Genomic DNA, 23,240 nt, shown 5'->3' on the forward strand with positions numbered 1-23,240 from the left:
CATAAACACTACAGTAAAAAAAAGATTTGGATGATACAGTCCTGCTTTGTTATCTTGTCTTTGGACTCCAACACTGACGGCCATTTTGAAACTCTTTTCCAAAACACAATGAATGTGACTTTTATGTGTCCTCTGTGACTGGACAATGATTTTGGCTCGCCGTGCCTGCGGATTATGGGAGCATAAATACAGAGCCGGGTGCATTGGACACGATCAATCGATGCAGGCTGGAAAGAGCGAGTGGAGCACAGGCATTATTAAAAGAAAGACAATGGGATTACAATGGAGTCGATATGGATTACAAAATGGAGGAGACATGGGAGTATGATGAAACATGTGCACTTGTGCATTTCTGAAAGACCAGATCATATTGGATGAATAATGGACCAAACAAATGAATAATGCTGATGGATGCATAAGTGTGCATGCATTGATGGATCAGGGACAGGATGTGTGTATGTGTGCCTGTGTGTGTTTGTGTGCAAACATGTATATGAATGTTTGTCAGGGGCAATCCAGTCAACCCGACTCCATTTGTGTTAAATAAGGTTGAGCACTTTCTGGACATGCTGTAAACGGAATTCATCTAAAAATTTAAGATTAGCGGTGGTCTTCGGGTCCACCAAAAGTCAAGTAAGAGCGAAATGTTTAAGGACATCTTCACCAAAACAAGAACAAATCACTATTTCCATGGTCAGAAAGCAGCAAACCCTTAAGGGTGGAATCAAAATTTCAAATTCATTTTTTGTGACTTCAGACTCCTTTGTGCCACATGGATTCACATTAAATCCAAACAGTGAATGTTTTCAGAAAGGAAGCAGTAAAAAATAACGACAGAACCACTATGGAAGCCACTGACAATATAAACTCTTCACTGGAAGACTTTGTAAAACTTATAATGGGACAACTAATCCACTGGCACAAACCACAGAGACTCTTAAAAACTTCTATCGAAGAGAAAAAAAATGGAAAGAGAAAACTTGAAAGTACATATATATAGTATATATAAAATGATGTTACTTGTCGCACCATGTGTTTCTGTTTTTCAAAGTTTTCTGGGGAATGATGTTAGGATCAAATACAAAATATAAAATGTGTGATTTTTTGTTTTAGACAAAAAATCGTCATGATTAGAACAGAAAAATGTTGATTATATAATCATAGGCAGAACAATAAAAGATCAAAACAGACATTGAAGAAGCACACAAAGCACAAAACACACAACTGGCAAGCACACACCCTAAAAGACAGACACACACAGACAGATGCCTATAAAACAGAGCCAATTACATTCAGAATAATGACTTTTAACCATTACTGTTGTTTCCTTTCTGTTTTTATTTCATTTTGCCAAAGTCAATATTGTTCTCTGGACTTGATATAAATAATAAAAATTACATGTATGGAACAGAGACAGACTCATTAACACAAGGGAGTAAGCTGTGTGTCATGTTTGTGTGCATGTGTGTTTACAGATGGACTTTACATGTGTTTTTTACAAAGGCATATAATGTATGTGTGAAAAGAATTTACAGTATGACATTATTTGTCTGTGTCATTGTAGTTTAGTACATCACCAAGCGCCTAAAACAGATTTCAAGACAATTAAGTGCTATTTAAATCAGCAATCTTTCAGTAAGTTTGGGAATAAGATGAATACAGATTGAGAAAATGCTAGCTCTTTGGTTGGGAGAGATATGTGAAGATGATGTTTTGAGCTGGAGGCAAACTGGTGAGTCAAAGAAGCTTTAGTGCCTGCGTGTCTCTGTAGCAAAAATGAAGTTGTTTACTTGTCAGTCATTGGAGTTGATTAGAAAGTAAGGATGCAGTAACCCTTCTTGAGGTAATTAAAGACAGCATAGGAAAAAAACAGATGTAGTGAGAAAGACAGTGCATGAAAGAGAAGCAACCAGAGAAAAAGGAGGAGATCAATAGTTCCAGGGACAGATGGAAATGCAATTAGAAAGAAAAACGAAGTAAAAATAAGATTTAACAGAGCAGATTTGATATGAAATGCAGAATAAGAAAGAGAGCTGGAGTGACAACAGAGAGAGAACTAGAACTAAAAGCTGTCAGACTAATGGATCATGATTCTGATGCTTTGTTGTTCAACCATATCCGCTGGTTTCAGACCATCTAATGTAAAACATGACAAGACCCTTTCACTGCTACCTGCAGCTGAGTTCAACACTAATATAGCAGCAAAGCAAAGACATGAACTGGCAGCGATCTGCAACTGAACATGAATTAAACTTCTAAAACTACAGATGAGAAAAGACAACAGTAAATTGGAAAACACGAACTAGCAAAAATATCCATTAATTTATCCATTTTCTTTATCAGGGTCATGGTGGCAACAGGTAAAACATGGTAGCCCATCGAGCTCTAACTGGGGGATCCCAAGGAATTCCCACGCTAGATGGGAAATCCTACCAGCATGTTCTGCCCATGTTCATCCAAGTGGATGTACCCAGAATACCTCAACAGGAAGACGTTTGTGAGGCAGGAACCTAAACAATGGCCTGAAAGAGGCTGAATACTGTACAGAGTTGCAGCCCTGTCTAATTATAGAGTAATTTGGTTAATATCAAAAGTAGTGCTTATGGAAAACTAACCCTCAAATCTGTGAAAAGAGACAGAAAAAGGCAGACAGAGATGGAAAGAGGTGAAAAAAACATTTCTCATTCCGTGCCTACATCTGCTCTTGCATGTTTTCATTCTCCATCGAGCCCTTTGCAGACGCTGCTTAATAACCCAAGATGAGTGTAAAAGATGTGGAGAGAGAGAGAGGTGAATGTGAGAATGCTGACACACCTAGAGATGGACAAATAGATGATGATGAGCAAGGGAAAGAGGGAGAGATATGAAGGAAGTTGGGTGTGGGGGGCGGTGTCATTTTGTAAAGCTTTCAGTGTGTGTTTGTGTGCATGCCTGCGTGCCTCTGCCCATATCCATGGCTGAATGAGCTCGTTTTCTGATGTGTGTGAGTTGGTGTTATTTTTGTCATGTCAGTACTCTGCCACAATTTATTACCTGGAAGATTCTTTAACCACAATAGGATCAAATGAGACTGGGTAGCTGGTGTGTGTGGTGTCGTATGTGTGAAAGGGGTTAATATGTTCTCTTGCCTCTTGAGCTTTAGACACCAGACATCACCTGAGTGGAAGACAGTGTCCTAAATTTGAGGCCATCAAGTATGACACCAGAGACAAAGGAGAGACAGAGAGAGAGAGGGAGAGAAAGAGTGTGTGTGTGTGTGTGTGTGTGTTTCCGGACATCAGGTCAGAGGGCAATTTGATTTGAAACTCATAAGTGGCCACATTAAAAGCAGGACTGTGTCTGTGCTACAGTCACCTTTGAGAGAGAGTGTGTGTGTTTGTCTGCATATGTGTTTGTGCAGAACACCACCCCTCCCTCTGCTTTCTTTGCCGAGGGCAAAACCCTGGCCCAATTTGACTAATTAAAAAAAAATGCTGAGTTACGTGCAAACACACACATCCACACACAAACTCACCTTTTAACACATGCAGACACAAATGTGCACATATATACACACTTCAAGATAACCTTGTGAAAGTGGTGTTTATCGTGTTTCTGCGGGTTCATTCTGTGTGTGTGTGTGTGTGTGCGTGTCTTGAAAGGCCGTGCCCGCCTGTAGCCAAACTTCCTCTGACATTTGCAGTTATGTTCGAGGTATGATGCATTTCCCTGCAGTCTGCTGAGTAACTGCTGACTCAGGATGCATCAGGACTCAGCACCTCCTGCGCTACAAACCAGTTGGACCAGTTCTGCAACATGCTGAACTCTGCCGTGATAGAAACAGATAAGATCAGTCTCACCAGCTCCAAGGCAACTGTAGAGTCTGAAATTATCAGTTGAACTCTTTTGATAAAGTCCTTAAAGCGGTACACTAGATGAAAAATACAAAACAGCTGAATAGAGCCCAGCCCTAAGAGATAATCCCAGGGTTTCTTTACAACATGACTCAACCTTCTATAACTTGGCCAAAGCACAACACTGATTTAATAAGTGCAGACATTGCAACCTACAGCGACACAATGCTACGGAGAAGAGAGACTGCAGTAATATTATAAAATAAATAAGGCAGTAAAAAACATTTTGGGGATTAATGGACATATACAGTATAATAAAGAAGATGCAATTTCATTCTCTCATGTTTAATACTCAGAACTTCCACAATAAAATGAATACTTATGTCATTCTGAACATGTGGATGTTCACTTAAATCGTGTTAACCTTCATATCCATTTGGACATTTAACATTAACATTGTTCTAATAAATTATATATTATCTTGGACAAAACATAGACAGAGCTATTGTTAACTCGCTTATTTTAGCTCACCAAAATCTCAGAAAAACAAGATGATCATATATTTTTTTGGTTTTTCCATAACGTGTCTCTTTTTTGTCTTTGTCATGATAAGCAATATTACAAATGTGAAGCCAAGGGAAAGTGGTGGCCATGTAGAAAACATACATTTGTTTCTATTGACAAAAGACAGTACAGTATGATAATGTATTACATCATCATTTACTTATTAGATGTAGTCACTCACAAATGTACTAAATGTAACATTTAGGATGATTACAGCGCCTCCGAAGATGAAAGGTGGCAGCACTTCTCGCATGGTGCTTCACATCTTATTAGTCGCTTTAACTGAAAATGCTGGCAAGAAAAAAAAATGACTTTAGGGAGATGCAAGTTTGGAAAATTCAGCAGAGTCCTGATAATACATGGCGGATCTTTCACCATAGGTGCATGTCATCTGGTTACACCACAGCTGCACCATCTTATTCTGCCACTTTGAAATTCAGGAACATGGCAGGAAACTTTTACAGTAAATTTAGATATAGCAGAATTTGCCTGTATGATTAAAAGCCATTTTGCCATTTTAAACCACGCTGTTCTTTGGAGTTGACAGCTCTGATTTTCCATGTCCCTGTATGAGCTAATGACCCATCATGCACGTCTATTGTGGGATATTTAAAATGATGATGGTAATGTAATGCCATTGTGACAGGATACTTCAAATGAAATGCCTATCTTGTTCATTCAACATACAGAATCCTCAACCCAGACAGTAATCGCTGTTTCTGTCTAGTATTAAATATTTCTTTCTGTTTGCAATTATGGTTAACAAGGCTCAGGAGAAATGAGGCCTGAATGACGACTACAGATTGTCAGGAGAGCTAATGATGGAGGTTGATGGCCTCAGAATGCTAATATTGAGCATGTACTGCATTGTCAATCTATGTGAGATTACCTTACTATAAGATTTGAAGGGATTCTCTGGTGATATTCACACACCAGTTCAAAGCACCCGCATGGTTCAGATCAGCGGAAGTAGAGACATACAAAAGTTGTTTCTCCCCCTCAACACCAGCCACATCATCATATGCTGTCAGTAACTCTTGAACTCAACTTGTCAGTATTTTTATAGTGCAGCTCCTCAAGCAACTCAGCATAGCACGGAGAAGATGAGCGAGAGAGAGCCAGGAGAGAGGGCTGAAAGATGAAGAGATAGAAGGAGAGAGATGGCAGGAGAGAAATCAAAAGATTGATTGGATATAGAGGAGCAAAGAGAAGGGGAGAGATGGGAGTAGCTGCAAAGGGAGAGATCGATGGAGCTACTACAGCAGCAGAAGAGACGGAAATAATACTTTATCTAAATACATGATACAGAGAACCAGCCTCTTTCCTTGAGCTGCTTCTTTGGGGTTACCAGAACTGCTGACAGATTCTGGACACAAAGCAAGCGTCCAAATCGAGTAAAACCGATACCCTCAAGGTAGGGTTTATTGGAAACGTGCCGAATTCTGATAAACACCAGCACCACCGATACCACGGACACCAACAGTCTCAGCTGTAGTGAGTTTAATTACACCAAGGTAGCAAAGTTAATTTGATAATGACATGCTACACAGAGCATCTGTAAAAGGAAAAGATGTGAAAGAAGAGGCAAAGAGGCAAAGAGGCAAAGAGGGAAGACAAAGGAGGAGAAACAATGGCCAAACTAGAGAGGTGCTAAAATGATAGAAGACTCTGAGCCTCCTGCAAGGCTTTACTTTCATGCATCGTTTCCAACCCCCCCCCCCCCCCCCTTCTCTCTACAATCTTTAATTTAGCCTTCTATCTAATTTGCTCTCTCCTTCACCTCCACTGACTTCTCATTCACTTCTTTGTTCACTGCATTCGCTCCTAATCTCCACTTCTCTCTGACCTCCCTGCTCTCTTTGCTCTAGCCGTCTTTCAATCACTTCATTCGGTTCTCCTGACTGTAAGAAAATATTCTGCCTTTCTGTGTCACCTCCTTGAAGAATATTAACCTTCTTCTCTTTCTCCTTGATTTGTTTCCTCCATTTAGCTTCTTTTTCTCTATAATTTGAATATGTCTCTAACTGTCACTCCCACTTTTGGCTACCGTATCAGTACTGCCCAAGCCACCCATTCACACATGTTAATATCAAAATTCCTCAATCGACTTTTATTATTTCACCCAAATATATATTTGGAATTTCATCCTTGCCCCTCTGTCCTTTCATTTCTCCCTCTCAACAGCTGCATTTTAAAAAGTTTTTGCACTGACATCCCAGAGTCATGCAATGGTAAATACAGCAAGTAATGCATCTAAATGAGGGCTTTACAGGGAATTAGTATACATTAATTTCAAGATTTCAAAGCTTCAAAATTGATGAAAATTCATATTTTAATGCAGAAAAATCCTAATGTTTAAATCTCATAAGGTACCTTTTTGAACTTTATGCTGAAATTCAGCAGCTCTCTCCTCTCTGCCCTCACTCTTCACACATATTTTTCTTTCTTGTTCCTATTCAACCCACTCTTCATTCAGACTATCCTTCCTCCTTATCCTCTCTAGCTCTCTCCGACTGTCCATGTCTGGTTTTTAAATGTTCTTCTGTGAAAAAAATCAACTTGTTTATCCCATCACTGAGATGAGAAAAACCCATGAAGAGAACATGACTCTTGCTTCATGCTTTTATCCAATGTGCCCTGTACCATGATGAGTGCACGTGCTTTTTATCTCAGTAGGAACAGAAGCCCTCCAGCAGTATTAATGTCATCTTACCCTTCTGACCTAGCTATTGAGCTACACAAGAAATGGCCATGACAGTGTCAGTAATGTTTTACCAATTGAGCTACATGAGGTGACCCGTTTTTCACACATCTGAATGGACAGGCTCAGTGGGTGCTGTGGAGTGGTCTACCATTGAAATAATATGAATTGTGTGAGTGGAGTTGGTAGTAACAAAACTTTGGGCCTCATTCATAAAACATTTGTATGTACTGAATCATGAATGGCTGTTTGGCCACCTGGAGGCAGGGAAACCAGCTGAAAACTGGTTCAATGAAAATATTGACACATTATCACCTTATAAAGTTGTTATGCAAACATTGCACCTTAGCTAAACAGCTATCTACACATTCAGAGGACGAAGACAAGAAGTTTGTCCCCCAAAGTCCTGCGGAAAATATATTGCTCCACTAAGTTCACCTGCTAGTCGCTAACTTTGTCTGTCTTGACATTTGCTGACAGCTGTTGTCCAGCAAACCAATCTGAAACAACGAGATAAACAAGGCTAAAAAGCTCCACAAAGCTGAGAGAAACTACGGAGTTGGGTGATAATTCTCTGTGTGTTTGTCACCATGAGCATATTTTTGTGGCACATTACAACATACCTGACCTTGATACTTATATATGGCTCGAGCTGGATGGAATCCACTGCTGGCTAGTCAATATTAAATGGCAACCTTTCCAATTATGGATTCAAAGAACTACTCACTTTCAGCTGTTTGAAAAATGTTTCTCCCTCTTGAAGTCCTAATAAGCCTGACAGCCAAAGGATGTGTTGGGTTTCTATTTTTTTTTTTTAAATCAAACCAGTTCTTTTGAACTTCCACACTAGTGCATTAATTGTGCAGTATTAACCTCCAAAAAGCTTTCCTCTTCTCTAGGCCTGTTACTGCATTCAATTTAAGATAAAGATTTTAGTATAATACAAAGACAATAACGTTTCATCAAATGAATCAAATGCGGGACTTGTTTTGTACAGTTTTTATGACCAAATTCAAAGCAAAATAAGACGGATGGCATACTGTATGTTTATATTTCCGCCATTTCTTACATAGAGTGTACAACAAGTCACATTTTTGACCTTGATCCTTTTTCCATAATTTGTCCTGGATTCCGAACTCAGTTGGGTCTCTGCAGAGGTACTTGGCAGCTCTCTCCTCATTCTGTGATATGTTGGCCTCTTTTGGTCGCTCTCTACTACTTTCAACCTCTCTCCATCTTGCCGTTTATCCAATTTCTGTCCCTTTGCCCATTTTGCTCTTTCAGTACTCACTCTCGATGGTCCTATGATTGTTTGCAGTCGTTTCCTCTCACTCCCTCCCTCGATGTCTTTCACCTCTGCCATGTTCCCCCGTTTAACTGGTGTCTTCTGTTGCAGTTGGGGGAGCGCATCACTTCACCGAAAAACTTGAGCAAGTTTCATTCTCCGCTTCACCACGATGTCTTTTCTGTTCACCTCTCCATCACTCGCTTTCTTTTGCTCTCCCTATTTCCTTTCAGTATGCTCTATTTTGTTTCCCACACCTATTTTATTTGTGACATCTCTTTTCTCATAGTTTGTCCCAGATGTGATTTTGCCTTTTCCCTCCTTTCCCGTACTTCACCACAGGGTATCTCCTGCTCATCATTACCTCTCTTAACATCCCACCCACTGCCCATCTCTTCTTCACTCCCCCACCCCCGGCAAAAGGAATGAAACGGGAGCTTCCTGCCATCTTTTCATCATTTTTCACTGCTCATTCTCTCTTTTTGTCCTCCCGTGTGGCGATGCTACCACCTACTCCTCCGACTCATCATCCCTGCAGGCTCCCTTCAGACTCCTGATCAGAAGGAGGGAGTGAAATCTTGTACGTTTTCTCATCTTGTGACATTCTGCGATTTCTTTTCTGAGAGGGTGACAGTAGGAGATCTTGGTGGGTGTGCGTGTGTGTGAGAGACAGCAGCAGAGAAAGAGACAGATACTGTGGGGTGTCATCATTCAGGCTTTCTGGCTGTTTCTTAGAGAGCAAGCAACAGGGGAGCAAGACAGGATTGTAAAAGAGAGGAGAAACAGGCAGAGGGAGACTATGTGAAAGATGCCAATGAAAGATCTGAAGTAGAAAAGAAGAAAGGAAAAAAACATCCAGAAGTACTTTGGGAAGCTGAAATGATGGAATTTTTTGACTCAACATTTCTAGTGTTTATCTCTGACACAATTTCCATAAAAAGGCATTTAACATTGCTTGCTAAATTACTGCTACACAACATGCATGCTCACTCTAAGCTCTGCTAATAAACAGAATTCTATACAAGAAGCTTACATTTGCCTTTTGTGGCTGCTCAATGAGGGCGGCTAAAACCCAACAAATCCACTCCCATCTCTGAACCAACACTATTTACCATCACTAAAAACCTAAGGGAGTTGTATGGAAATTTTCCAAATACCTACGCCAAATTAGTTATACTAACAGCCACACCAATGTTTCTCACTGCTACAATACTTCCCTTCCTTTCCTGGCGGAGGGAACAAAATATTGCCATCCCTGATCATTTTGCTGCAAAATATAACAGCAAATATGATCCAGCTGTTGGTCTCACAACTTCCTGCTTACGATCACATCTGGGACCCAAACTAAGATAAAAGTCCCACCCAGTCACCAAGGTTCCTCAAGAGATACAGTGTAGACATTGTAGGGAGGGAATTTGGTTTTGAGCACTCAGCTTAAAAAACATAGCTTTACAGCCATTGGGAATCTCAGCTGGGCTATAACTGGGACTAACTGCAGAGAGAAGGTCCTTTAGCTTTTCAGTTGACAGCACCAGCCAGTAAGCAATTTAACCTTGCTTCTTTTGTATCCATGGCTAAAGGCCAAATACTGTGGCAGATTATTACAATGAAATATTCGGTGTTTAGCTGCTAGTGGATATTTCGGACCTTGTTGCGCAGCTAAATGCATCGCTCTTTTCTTAGTCGGCACCATTGAAAGTTTGGACAAAAGAATAGAGAGTCAGAAAGAGATACAGGAGCTGGAAACAGACTGAGAAAATATGTCTGTATTTTCAGTTTATGGAAGGAAACACCACGTTTATTAGCCATGTTTATCATCTTTATGGTGTAATGTATGAAAAGATTACAACAGAAAAGCTTCCTGCAAGGTGCGTTGTTCTTTGGTGCAAACCAAAGATTTAAGGCAGTCATGAATGTTTATTATTATAATTGTTGCCAGCTGACTAAACAAAGTCCAACTTTCATTTGAATCTGCAAGTGGCAGGTGTAATTGATTCATTTAATAACGTAAGACTTCTGTATTGTGCTGTGTAAAACAAACTATACAAGCAGACATCCTACAGTAAAGCAACTTTGCAGATGTTTGGGGAAAAACTTAAAAAGCAAATGCATTTTTGTTATAACGCTTTCCTTCAAAAGAAAAAAAAAGTGAAAATACATTTTAGGGTCTTATCAGCTGACACAATTGGCTGTCATTCATGTCTCTCGAGGTGAGGGCTGTATATACAATATCTGTAGCTATGTGGATTGCATATCGCCAACTGATGCATCTTAAGCCGCAGCTTAGCTTGTGGTTGTTTAAGATCAAAGTGCTGTCAAACTTCCCCAGCACTGAGACTACAAGGGGAACAGTGAAGCTGTAACAATGTCCCATTGCTTGCCATCACCAGCACAAAAGATACTGAAAGAAAATGTATCATTTCCATGAAAAAATTTTACTTGCTCTGTATGAGTTTAACTTCATACAGAGATGTCAGACTTTGGCACATTGCTCAACACTGCTCATAGCTCTCTTTTCAAAGCACTTGCTACGATAAAAGTTTGCTTGGAAAATTACTACTGAATTTGTACAGTTTGTCCTTCAGACAAAAACAAAATATAAGGCTTCCTGCTATCATTGTACAAAAGCATATGCCAAATATTGGCTTAAGCTTCTGCAACCACAGATCCTATGAAAACAAAAACTTGTTACAATAAAAATGCCACAGAGGAAAACAAAAATGTTTGATGCTGCACTTCCTCTCCCGGTAAACATGCAGTACAGCACTGTATCACCAAACATCCATTTGTTTCTGTGAAAGACCTATTATTTAAAAATGATTGAATTTTAAGAAGTCATTGATCACTCCAATGGTATTCAACAACAATTTTCAGATCACTGGTTTTATTTGAGAGAAAATGGCACCAGCCTCCGGCAACAATTTGTCAATGATGACTCAGCTCAAGTCATTGGGCAAAGAAATAATGAATCATAAAGTCATTGTGCAGTGATCTTATGCATTCTTATTATGACTGGCTTGCGTTGGCTTACCCCAACATAATTTCAGGCCCCCAGAGTTTAGGTCAGTCACCTACATGCACAATAACTGATTAGTCTCTAAAATCTATGTGAGGTCCAATGAAAGGTTAGGTGTAATCAGTGTCCAATTGTGTGCCATCGCTTGTACACGATATGCATATTGAAATATTTATTCTGTAACTGAAAACAGATGTCACAGCTTGCTCCAATCGAGTACACAATGTGTCACCTCCGGTGAAAGACGCTCACACTTTGAGGAGCGCAAAGGCGTCTCTTGTTAGTGATTTTATTTTGAACTCCAGCACAAGACATCTTAAAGACTCAGATATTTCAGATGGATGGTCCAAAGGGAATCAAACCCTGAAACATAGCCGTGTTTGTGCTACCTAAGGAACAACAAATAAAATTTCAAGATTAATCCCACCTCAACTGCTCTTCATCGTCAAAAAGGACAGCAACACTGCCTTTGTCACCTACACACACTCCAGTCAAGTTGCATTTGAAAGTAAAATATGAGCATTTCGCTGAAAGTAAAACAGCAAAATTCAACCCTAGCATGTCAGTCGCTTGTGGGTCCGCTGCTAGGAATCCCATAATTAATAGTGCAATCCACAAACTGCAGTGAACTGTGGGTCATTAAACATCTGCAGGGTATTTCATTCTACAAAGGACAGCAACAAGGTCCACACACACACATCACCTTTGTAACCTTGCGAGCGCTGCTTTACGCCCACAAAACCGTTGACCCTGTCCCTTCTGTGTACTGGGGTTTTGCTCCAGCTGGATTTGAACACTGGCATTATTGAGTCTTATTGAATATAATTGAACCTTCCAACCACACAGATGGCCACTCGAAGGCTCACGGGTGGAAGTGCTGCACAAGTGTACAGTCATTCAATGAAGTGTACTCACACACACAGATCCACAACAAAACTACAAACACAAATGAAGAGGTGAAGCATGCAAACATGTGACGTTAGCTCACGTCACACACAAGGCAGTGAAAGGTCAGCAAAGCTCAACCACCCACTCCCCCCGACACCCACACACAAACTTGGAGGTCTATGGACATTGCAATCACAAGCAAACAGTGGCTAAAGAAACGCATTGCTAATGTGTACATTTAATAACAAAAATGAAAAGCAACCAAGGGATAGAATAATGCTGGGATTGAAAAACGGAAACAAAAGAGGCAAAGAAACAAAAAGAATAAAACTACATAAAAAATAATATCTGCAGCTGAAAAAAAGCCACTGAATGACAGAACAATAAAATGAGTATAAGAAAAGAAAAACAGCGGGGTGACAGTTTAATTGCACAGTCCTTTATCTGCATGCACAGTGTCACCATTATGGTAGTTCAAGTGTATTTTAAATAGAATAAACCCCAACAGTATCGCCAACACAGCACTGCACACCACCCAAATATCAACGCTTGACCAATTTCATTACACAGTCCACCACTGTGCTGGGACGCTCATTGTAGCCTTAAAAGTCCTGACAGAACATAATTTTTCCCTTAAAGAGCCTCAAAGGAACGAACAAAAAGAGGAAATTTGTACTGAGGACCTTTAATCGTGTCTACAATATCCCGCCTCTTCGAAAAACTTTACAAACCACACTGCTGCTTTGGCTGTGTGGTCTATTCTGTCACTAAATCATTGTTTCTGCCAGTTGACCAACTTTTACACATATTACAATGTGCCAGTACAGGGATAGGAAGGTGTGCCAAGTCCAAAACAGAGAAGAGGAACAATGATGTTAAAGTTGGGCATTAAATCAATACTTGAGTCAATATTGTGACATAAGATTCAACATCATCTGGAATTTGCTTATTGTAATACTGACATATATTACTTAAATATTGTGCTTTCCAGGGGGCTATGAAAGTTATTTGAAGTGCTAATTCTCTTCTGGTTACAATACAATATACAGTATATTGATAAGACTATACAAAACAGACTGTGATAAAAGATTATCAACCTCTAAATGGAAATATAAGCGCTAACAACACTACAAATAATTACACACCTCTGTGACACTTAAGCCATTTGTATCTGAGAGCAAAATGACAGTAACTGATCACAATAGCTGGACCCTTGAGCAATGAAGACAGAATATGGTCAGATAAGTACCATTTCACCTTTTATCCCACACCTGGACATCTTCATAGTAAAAGCCCAAAGTGTGCTGCCAAATGTCACACACACAAGCAGTGGATTTGCATAAGACAATCTTGTGGTATGTGGCATGTGTGTGCAGTGGGTTTTACTTAAGAACTACATGGTGTCATTGATGAAATAAGATCAGGAAGTGGTCCCAAGTCTAGCCTTAGTGGTACATTTGCTATTCCAAACCTACGTGAAAAGTGTTTTCTGAGAGAAAAATGCAGAAACCAAGATGACAAAGAGGATTGGATGAACAAGAAGCAGAAGAGAGGCAGGTGAGGAAGAAAGAAAGTACATGAAACAAAGTAGAGGCTGCAGTTAACTCTCATCTCCTGTCCTCATCCTCGCCTCCCCCACCATCTCCCTTATTGTTCTCCTGAGTTGAAAGCGTTTGTTTTCTCTGCAGCAGCGCTGAGCATTAAGCTCAAATTAATCGTCTACTTAAAATGAGACAAATCCCCTTATTCTCTCCCAAGAACACACACTCTCGCACACAAAGACATGGAAATGCACACCTTATTACTTAAATCTTTGAGGATAAAAAGTGTGGATTCTCTGAACAAGCCTCCCTCGCTTTCCTATTGATCTGAACACTATTTATGCATCCTCTCTTTCACTCCTGCTGTCTCTCATTCAGCCCCTCCCTCGCTCCAATTTCTTCAATAGCAGGAGCCACATTACAGAATGAAATGCAAACTGCCTAGCCTATCTTATCACAGAAAACACAGATAAGAAAATGCCATTTTGCCTTTAGAGAGGCATATCCTAAAATCCATCTTCATTTCCTATCAGAACTTTACCTCCCGGGCTTACCTTATTTTTTGGGGACCGTCATCAAAAGGCTGAACACAACAAACAGTTATTCTACTTTTTAATGTTTGTAGTGAGAGGCGGTGGAGAATGGGAGCCTGCACCTGATTTTAATTGACAATTAACGAATCCAGACATTAGCTGATCCAAACACCTGGCTAAGGGCGAGCCATAATTAAACTCATTAGAATTAGAAAGGAGACTTTTGTTCTCAATCAGTCATTAAAGCAGCCAAAACACAAGGCACTCTCCCAATGTAATTTCTCTCTTTCTCTCCATCTCGCCCTACTCCTGTAGCACTTTTAAATCTTTAGCCAACACCCCTAATGGCTCTCTTCCCCTTGTTTTCTTCCATATTTAACACTTTCTTCTTCTTCATGATGTTGCTTTTCTACCATAATTCTCTATTTTGTTCCGCTGCATTTTGCCCCTCATTACTAACTGATGGATTTGCTGTCCAGGTAGCTCAAAGCATTAGCCTGTTTTCCAGAAGTAAACAAGTTCAAACATGAAACAATTCATTCAGTAACTCTTTGGACTCTTTGTTTCTAATGCTGGATTTTTCATGTCCAAAATAGTAACGTGTCACTCAAAATCCCACTGAGGCGACCCACAGTCTGAGACTGTGGTTTACATCTTGTGTTTGTGCGACGTCTGGTTTGTCTTGATACCAGAATATTGTGCATCTCACTGTTTCTATCAGTTCGTCTGAGTGGAAAAGCCTTGTTTGATTTGCTGAAATATTAAACAGCCCATGGCAAACCCAATCAACAGATGAGCATATTTCTGAAGTGTCTGGCAGAGAGATCTTTGGTTATTTAGGCAGAACAGTTGATTCCTGATGAATATATCAGACACACTATGTATTCATTTCCCAAACTGCCACACATCTGAATCTAATGTGGCTCAGGCCAAATAATATACAGTCCATCCATACACTTGAAGTCCAGCATTGCTACCAGACTCATTGGGATTTAATTAGATCAATCCATTAAAATATTTTTTCCCAGTTGGCTGACAGGAGAACAAAGTACTTATCCAATTATCTCTGTAAGGATGATTTCAGTGCTTTGACAGACAGCTTCTGCAAAAAAGACATTTTCAGGAACATATTGCATTTTGTAGTTAAATCTTGCGCCTTTCCCAGTATTTTGTTTGTGGGGCTATATTCAATTTCATATTTTAGGTATTTACCTGATGCTCTTATCCAGAGCCAGTTAGAGTGCAGGCAGTGGTAGAATATGCTTCAGTTCCTAGATCACCATCATTACTAGAAAAAAATGTTTTTTTTTAAATGGAGGTGGAAGGGAGACTTTAAAAAAAAAAGAAGCTAAAAGCAAATCAGAGTGAGCTGAGGTGGAAGACGTGGAGAGAGAATATGTTTCATGGCGAGAAGGTGATTTGAGGTACTTCTTAAAAGGAATGGGTTTTCAGCTTCTAACTGAGGATGGGGAATGACTGTGCCTTTCTGACCAGTGGCAAAGTCATTCCACTTTTTTGCCTTTTGTGGTGATACATTGTGGCCCACAGGCTTGCAGTGTGTAAAAACCCCTGAAATTCATAATTGTAAATAATCCCATGCCAAACTCTGTGCTACAGTGTCACATTTCCTTTAACATAGGTGCTTTCCTGGAGCCTTGGAGGAATACACTAACTTTTCAGCAAATAAGTTCTTTGATCAAGGGGCTGCCAGCAGACTAGTGCTCATTTCATCTAGTCAAAACAACACATTTGCACAGCATGCAAAATAAAACCACAGCAAATATTACATATATTACATATTGAGCATGATTTAAAACAGATTTATACACATTTATAAGCATTTTGTTTGTCCCGACTAACACTTTTAAATAAGCTCAATTAATAATGCAGCCTCGAGGGGGCGCAACCAGGGCTTTAGACTTTTTAGTCCAGCTTTTTTTCTTTCCCTCTCTCGCTTCCATATCGATCTACCAGCAGTCTAGACTTTGTGATGAAATGCCACTCTGAAAGGCTTTGTCCAAGACAGCTGTAAACATGTCACCTCAGTCGGCCTTCTGGCTCTGTAGGGCCTCAACAAGGCCTTTGTAAATGTCTCAACTGGAGGCAGTTAAGGGCAAGGTGAGTTTTACAGCCAACAAGAACATTACAGAGTACTTTGGCTCAAAAATTACAATCTAGAGGACCTCATTGTCCTCTTTTCCCGTCTAACATGTTTATGTGCTATTGCAGAGTAAGGCCCTATAACTCTACCAAAGTGTGTGGGTACCTGCGTCTGTATGCATGCTCACTGTAATTTGGAGGAAGAGTAATTGTACTGTGGCACTGAGCTTGGCACTGTCAGGAGTGTAAACGAGAACAAGACGTAGAAGAGAGAAGGAAGTGTTTGGAGAGGTAAGTGAGGGATCTTGTACTGATGAACTGTGCCGGACAGTTAGCAAAGCATACATCATTTAGCCTCACGAGCAAAACAAGACACTTTCAGACCAACACAGAGAGTGCAGCCTTGTAATGGAAATCTTTATTAGGGAGAGCACAGGGAGAGCAGGTATACCTCAGGCTCAGTCTGGGGAGAAACATTTTAACATCAAAAGTGTCAGTGCTACTGGGTGGCCAGATGTTGCAATGGAAACAAGCAAACCCAGCTGTCAAATAACCAGCAGAACCCAAGACGGCATTTTTAGTTAAAAAAAGACCTCCAGCTCCAGTATTCCTGGTACAAAAAAAAGAAAGAAAGAAAACTGCCCAGCTTATAATGAGCAGAATTGGCAACTCTGACGGATCGGGTTTGCCCCCAAGGTTTCCAAGCATTTTTAAGACATTCAAAAAAACAGATGCATTCACAGGTGTAGTCATCACATTTTACTGCGCGAAACAATAAACCACTGCTGCATTTAACGCTGCCCTAAAGATGAACTGTTTGGAAAGCATTTCATTCTCTTTGTGAGTGTGACTGGAATAATCAGGCGACCAGCCGGTCGAGAGAAATCGAGTTCGGTGTTCCATTATGCCTGTTCAATTATACTTGAAAATGTCTGAGAAAAGAGCTGAGGCCGCTGGGACAAGGACAGCGAGACAGATGCACGGCCACTACAGTTCAAATTGCACTACAACGATTCTGCTGCTATGAAGAAACCTCAACCCGTGTTCACACTGTGAGCTACACGATTAACACGCCACTGGAAACTGATTGTCAAGTTTACACATTTCTGTCTCAATAAAAAGCAATTTTGTTGTTATCGTTTATCTCGAAAAACTCTTAATTAAAGCAATAAGGGAATAAACATCTAAAATCCAAAGCTTAGAGAATGATTGCATCAATTATTAGGGATGATAGTTTAATTTGTTTATTTTCAATTAACGCAATCTACCAGGAGTGACCTGAGACACCAGGATGAGGATACCAACGTCCAATTCTGAAAGAACATTAATATTACCATTTACTCCAACATGGCGGGAAAAAAGGTATCATTTAGTTTGTTGTTGAATCTATTGAATGAGAATGAGCATATTCCAGTGTGTGTTAGGCAGGCTGTATTAATGTTTGTGAGTGTGTAATAGATGATTAAGCCCTAAAACCTTCCTGAGTGTGCTTGTGTCTGTGTGAGGGTATTAGAACACATCAATTAATCAGTGTGTGTACCGACCCTTAATTAAAAACTCCCACTTTCCCCCTGGACCCTACTCCTGTGTGCGGAATGTGTTTGTGGAAGTATCTCTGCATTTGTATGCACATCACCGCAGCTGAACCTTAATATTCATGACTATGCATGGGAACCTGCACAACACCACACCACATACTCAAAGCCACATTTAACCGTGGTATAAATTCAATTTTTAACAAACATGCCCTGCTGTGATTTCAGGAACAGGTAATCAAGGTTTTTTGCCCCGGGTATCTGTGGAGGCTCTACTCGCCAGAAAGTGACAGCATAGGTCTAAGCTTAATTAATGCACCATTAACATGCATTCTGCCATTTGTGTGGAAGTAAGTTCTCCTGACTGAGCCTGAGGTCAATGTCTTTCCTAAAAGTTCACAAGTCATTAACTCTTCTCAATTTATGAACGTGTTAATCAAATTGCGCTTCAAGGCAACATATGAACAGAAATGTGCTCTGTCGGCATGTTGACTGTATTTCATGTCTACATGGGCTGTGTACACTCTGCTGCCTACTCTCAATCCAAGCCTTTTGTTGCTCTCTTTGTACTTGCTGCCTACACCTACACTTTTGAATTTTGTTGCAATTTCTCATTCTTACTCAGCCACGACTACTTTCCCAGCCATTCAAGGTGTGATATTGGAAAGTAATTCACCAGCAAGAGCCAGAGTAATTTTTCATTCGCCCGCCCACATCGTCTAAAACACACAGTTTGTGAGTATTTTCTTTTTGCTATTCCAATGGAGTAAGCTGGGCACACATGCTACACAATCACACATTGCTGTGAATTGAAAGGAAGTGAACTACAGTTGACCCAAACCTTGGAGGCCATGACAGATGAGCCCGTCTCCTAGGGAAGTACATTACTCACCCAGCTAATCAGCTTTCACACCTTCAGCAAGGTCATCGCCTTTTCTTCACCACCTCTCCTACCTGCTGTGTTTCCAACTCTTACTACGATCGCAAATGAATATTCACACAGACGTCCAGACTGCTACTTGGCGGGGGGGGGGGGTTGTTTTTTTTTACGTGCATGCGCTAAAATGAGGCGATGCTGTTTCAGCAGATAAGGTGACAGATTGAAGGAAAAGTGAGGATGAGAAAGAGAAAGCAAGAGGGAACAATGAAAGGATGAAGTGGAATCAGCCAAAGAGGAAGCAGCTGTGAACCCACCGTGTCTTCTGCTTTGAAATGGGCTAGATGTGTCATTCTCTTGTGAGCCGCTATACATACACACTACCCCAGATTTCCTCTTTCAATACGGTAAAAACCCACACTGTGTGAAAAAGACTTTTTATTTTTCCTAATCCATCTTTTTCGTGATATTTCTGCTTCTTATTTCTTCATTTGTTCTTTTTCCGCAACTTTGAATCTACCTGGTTTGGTGTCAGTTCTGAATTTGTGCATTTAAAGAATACCCTTTTAATGACTTTTTGTCCAAATGCTAAGTTAGAATGACAAACACAGAATGGGAATGCCAGAAAGTCCAACACAAAGTCTGAAAAAAATAAATATGACAAAAAGGTTTAGAATTTTGATAGATATTATGACATGCTGGATCTAAGGATGGTGAAAACGTGGCACAAGCAAACGGCTCATATTATCTGTAGCCAGAAGAGGAAACGAGTACCTTTCCTGTATTTACACAACAGACCAAAATGCCAAATCAGACAGGAAGTAGTAGTAACATTAGGTAACTGTTGGCACCGTTGATAATACAATCTGGTTTGATCTTGTTTACGGTGATAAAAAGTCACTGATTCACATTTTCATTTGCAAACCTTTTTTGGAAATTTCAATTGCATTCAATTTTGTACAATTTTCGTCTCCAGCATCATTCAACTAACTTCGTTTCTCCACCCCCCTTTCCTTCTTCCCTCTCCGCCTCCCACTCCCCCCCTCCTCCTCCTCTCCCTCTTCGCTTCGTCACAGTCGATTTCCAGCCGTTTAATCCCGATTATGGCTTCAAAGTCCCAGTTGACACCATCCGGCTCGAACTTGCTGCATGTGCGTGTACGGCAGCGCGATGCAGATTCTGGCAATAAACACATCTGTCTCGTGTCTGTCATTTGATTAGCTGTAAGACACTGTGTTTGTGTTGACGCGTCGCTTTAGCGAGTGTGCGTGTTTGCCACATGATAGCAGACTCTTAAGCTGGAGTGGCAGTTTTAGTCGGTAAGTCATGTTTGTGTGAAAATACTTGCATGTGTGAGATTGTTTTCCCCATAAAACAGCAGTTTTTCCTGAGTGATTGTCTGTGCATTGTGAATAGCTTAGCGCTTAGTGGCAGTGTAGGCTCAAAGCTCTCTGTCATCTTAACAACTTTGCCCTTCTTCCTACCTTATCTCCACTCCACTCTTTATGTCCTCTTTTCACCTGCCAAAACCTTTCTTCCTCAGGTCATGAGACTCACTGTTGTAGCATCTTTTATGAATGGAACATTCTTTGCACACAATTAAAACATGTTTCCTAAGAAATCATTTATTCTTTCTTTCCTGCCATGAAAGTGCCCATTACTTGCAGGGGGGAGCATGATGGGTCATCCTACATGTTAAACGTTGTAAAGGGACAGGAAGCTTAAATAGCTTGGCATCGTCCAGGCTACAGGGCTATGAGGCGCTCCAATCAATAGTGCACTGTGGCAAGTGACAGTGTGTCTCCAAGCAGGCACTCAGTCAACTGAAAAAAGATTGTATCTTCTGAAAAACATCAAATGCCAATATATTTGGTCACACAAAGAGTGAGGAGAATTCAAATTTCCATTCGACTTCAAAACAAAAAGGGGGTGGAAAACATAATGCAAACATCTGTACGTTTTGAAGTTGTAGTTTGGGATAGCAATGTACTGGATTATGCTTATACATTTGGATTACACTGTAAGGCGTTCCTTTTACTTTGTCCACCCCTGTATACTACATAGAGGCATACACAAACAACAAGGCCACCTTTCAACACACACAAAAGACTAAATCTGCCTGTTTCCAAGTGTTTACAGCTTTTAAAAGTGGGGAAGCTGCTAATGGGCAGCAAAAGAAAAACAGGTCATTTATTGTTAAGGGACAGGAAACTGCTTATTAGGACTGATAATGAAAGATACTCTTTGTGCATTTTGTACTACAGTGCATCTACTCTGTGTTAATGTAAGAGTAGTCATGCAGTACATAAACCTGTCAGCGCTGGATGAAAAGATAAGACTTCTCCGGAGTGTATCTAAAATTTTAATGTCTTTAAGGCCTTAAATTTAGACAGTTTACATCACACTTTGTTGGTCTCCTCAGAGTTTTTAGGAGTCAGCCTGCTGCTCTGCTCACACCACTAAACAAGTAGTAAACAAGTCTGCCTGTCATTTTTCAGTTTTTCTTCTTGTCCTTTTTATTTTCCATCAGCGTCAACTTTGTGTTTCCTTCCCTACTGCTCTCATATTTTTGTTCTCTTTTCATACTAAACACTCTTTCAGTCCTTATATCCACGCCTTCCATCCCTCCATTCTTCCCTCCGTCAGTCACATAAACCTTCTCTTATTTATGCACTCTCACCACCACTAATTGGATTTGCACGTTCTTGATCTCTTATTCAATTTCCTGAAATAAGGCATTTCCAGGACTTGTACTTCAGTACGTGCACAAAAGTGTGTGTATAGAGGTACACACAAACACGCATGCAATCACTTTACACACACACGAATAATTACAAGACTGTTCGTGTGATTAAGTACCGTGCAAGTGGTTGTTTAGAGGTGTGAAATGAAGAAGAAATAGACAGATAACCCAGCCCCCAGAGACACATATTAGTGTGTCATTTTCTGTGAGAGTGTGTATATAACCATGTGTGACAAAAAGAGTGTCTGTTAGCATGCGTGTTGTAAGAGTGTGTCTAAACCTCTTATTCCTCCCACTGATAAGTCAGAGATGAGATGGATTTCCTGTCTCTCCTCTCCTCTTTGCCAATGCTGAGTGAATGATCCTGGATCAGTGCTTCTGCCTACTCCTGCCTTGGAACGTGATGCAAAAGGTCATAGGAGGCTAACTCCATATCAGAAGGCAGAAGGGTTCATCCTGATACCAGGTTAACACTGATCTGCTGTGACTAGAGTGATGGGACTGGCCAGGAGGCGAGAAAGCAAGGCAAAGAAAACCTTTTCTCAAATGTAAATACATTTTCTGGTCCATTGTGAAATTAATCAGTGCTCTGCAATAACACAGACTCTACAGGAGAATCCACAGTTGTGGATGTTGCTTATAAAAACCTTAAAAAGTCATCTTGGTCTTTTGCTATGGGATGAATTAGTTCGATGTTTACCACTCTGCACAATTGATCTTAGTTTCTCTCACATTCATTGAAAGAGTATAAGAGAAAAATAAGAGGAGCTGTGATTCATGAAATAAGTACAAACCACTGACTTATTTGTACTCATTAAAAATGTTGGTGATTTTTTATGCTTGAGCTTAATCTGGACATAAATTAAGCCGACTTCAGTGCTCATATTAAGCTATAACGGTTGGTGATTTGACTTTATCACAATTTATTAATATAAATAACAGCTGTAAAAAGGGCTAATGTTAGGGATTTGAAAAACAGACTGCAGATATAATAAAATGGAGATCAAGATAAAATAAAAAACAAAAGCAGACCACGGGAAAACACATGTAACCAAGTCAGTGAACCGTTAACTGGAGGCTCAGGGATCTAAAAACAAGAGATACACATGAGAGAACTAGAAGACAACTTTGCTGATGAAGGGAGACAGAGGTCAAACAGGTGAAGAGGTGGGGGAGCATGACAGGAGAGAAGAAAAAACAAAAAGTAGGGGTGTTGATTACTTGGCAGGTAGAGACAGAAATGAAAAGAGCGTAGTGTATGATGAAAGAGTTCGACAAGACAGTACAGGCACTGGGAAATGTAGTGCGTGGCCAGAGAGATGTGTCCACAAGTCCACCCTGACACACAACAAACACACTCTTGAGACAGAAAGTAAACAGCAACAAGCTGAGGAAGCATTACTGGTGTCTAGATATCGCAAGTTTTGCTATGTCAATACTACACTATCTTAACGGCCACAACAGGAGGGAAAACTGAACTTCACAAAGAAATGCAGCACAATAACACTGTTTATTTTATACAATGAATGCCAGCACTATTCATGCAATGCTAATTTATGAAACATGAAAAAAAACCAGCAGAGAAAATAAAAGCTCAGAGGAGTAAACAATGAGGAGGAGCAGG

At 40.2% G+C, this 23,240-nt stretch overlaps 1 protein-coding gene across 1 annotated transcript in view; it reads right to left on the reverse strand.

The window, feature by feature from the left end:
* LOC139305797 (pyruvate carboxylase, mitochondrial-like) overlaps window positions 1-23,240 on the reverse strand; it is a 258,603-nt gene that overhangs the window by 107,296 nt on the left and 128,067 nt on the right. The gene's annotated exons all lie outside the window — the stretch shown is intronic.

The sequence above is a fragment of the Enoplosus armatus genome, chromosome 23, assembly GCF_043641665.1.
Source record: "Enoplosus armatus isolate fEnoArm2 chromosome 23, fEnoArm2.hap1, whole genome shotgun sequence".
NCBI classification, from domain to species: Eukaryota; Metazoa; Chordata; class Actinopteri; order Centrarchiformes; family Enoplosidae; genus Enoplosus; species Enoplosus armatus.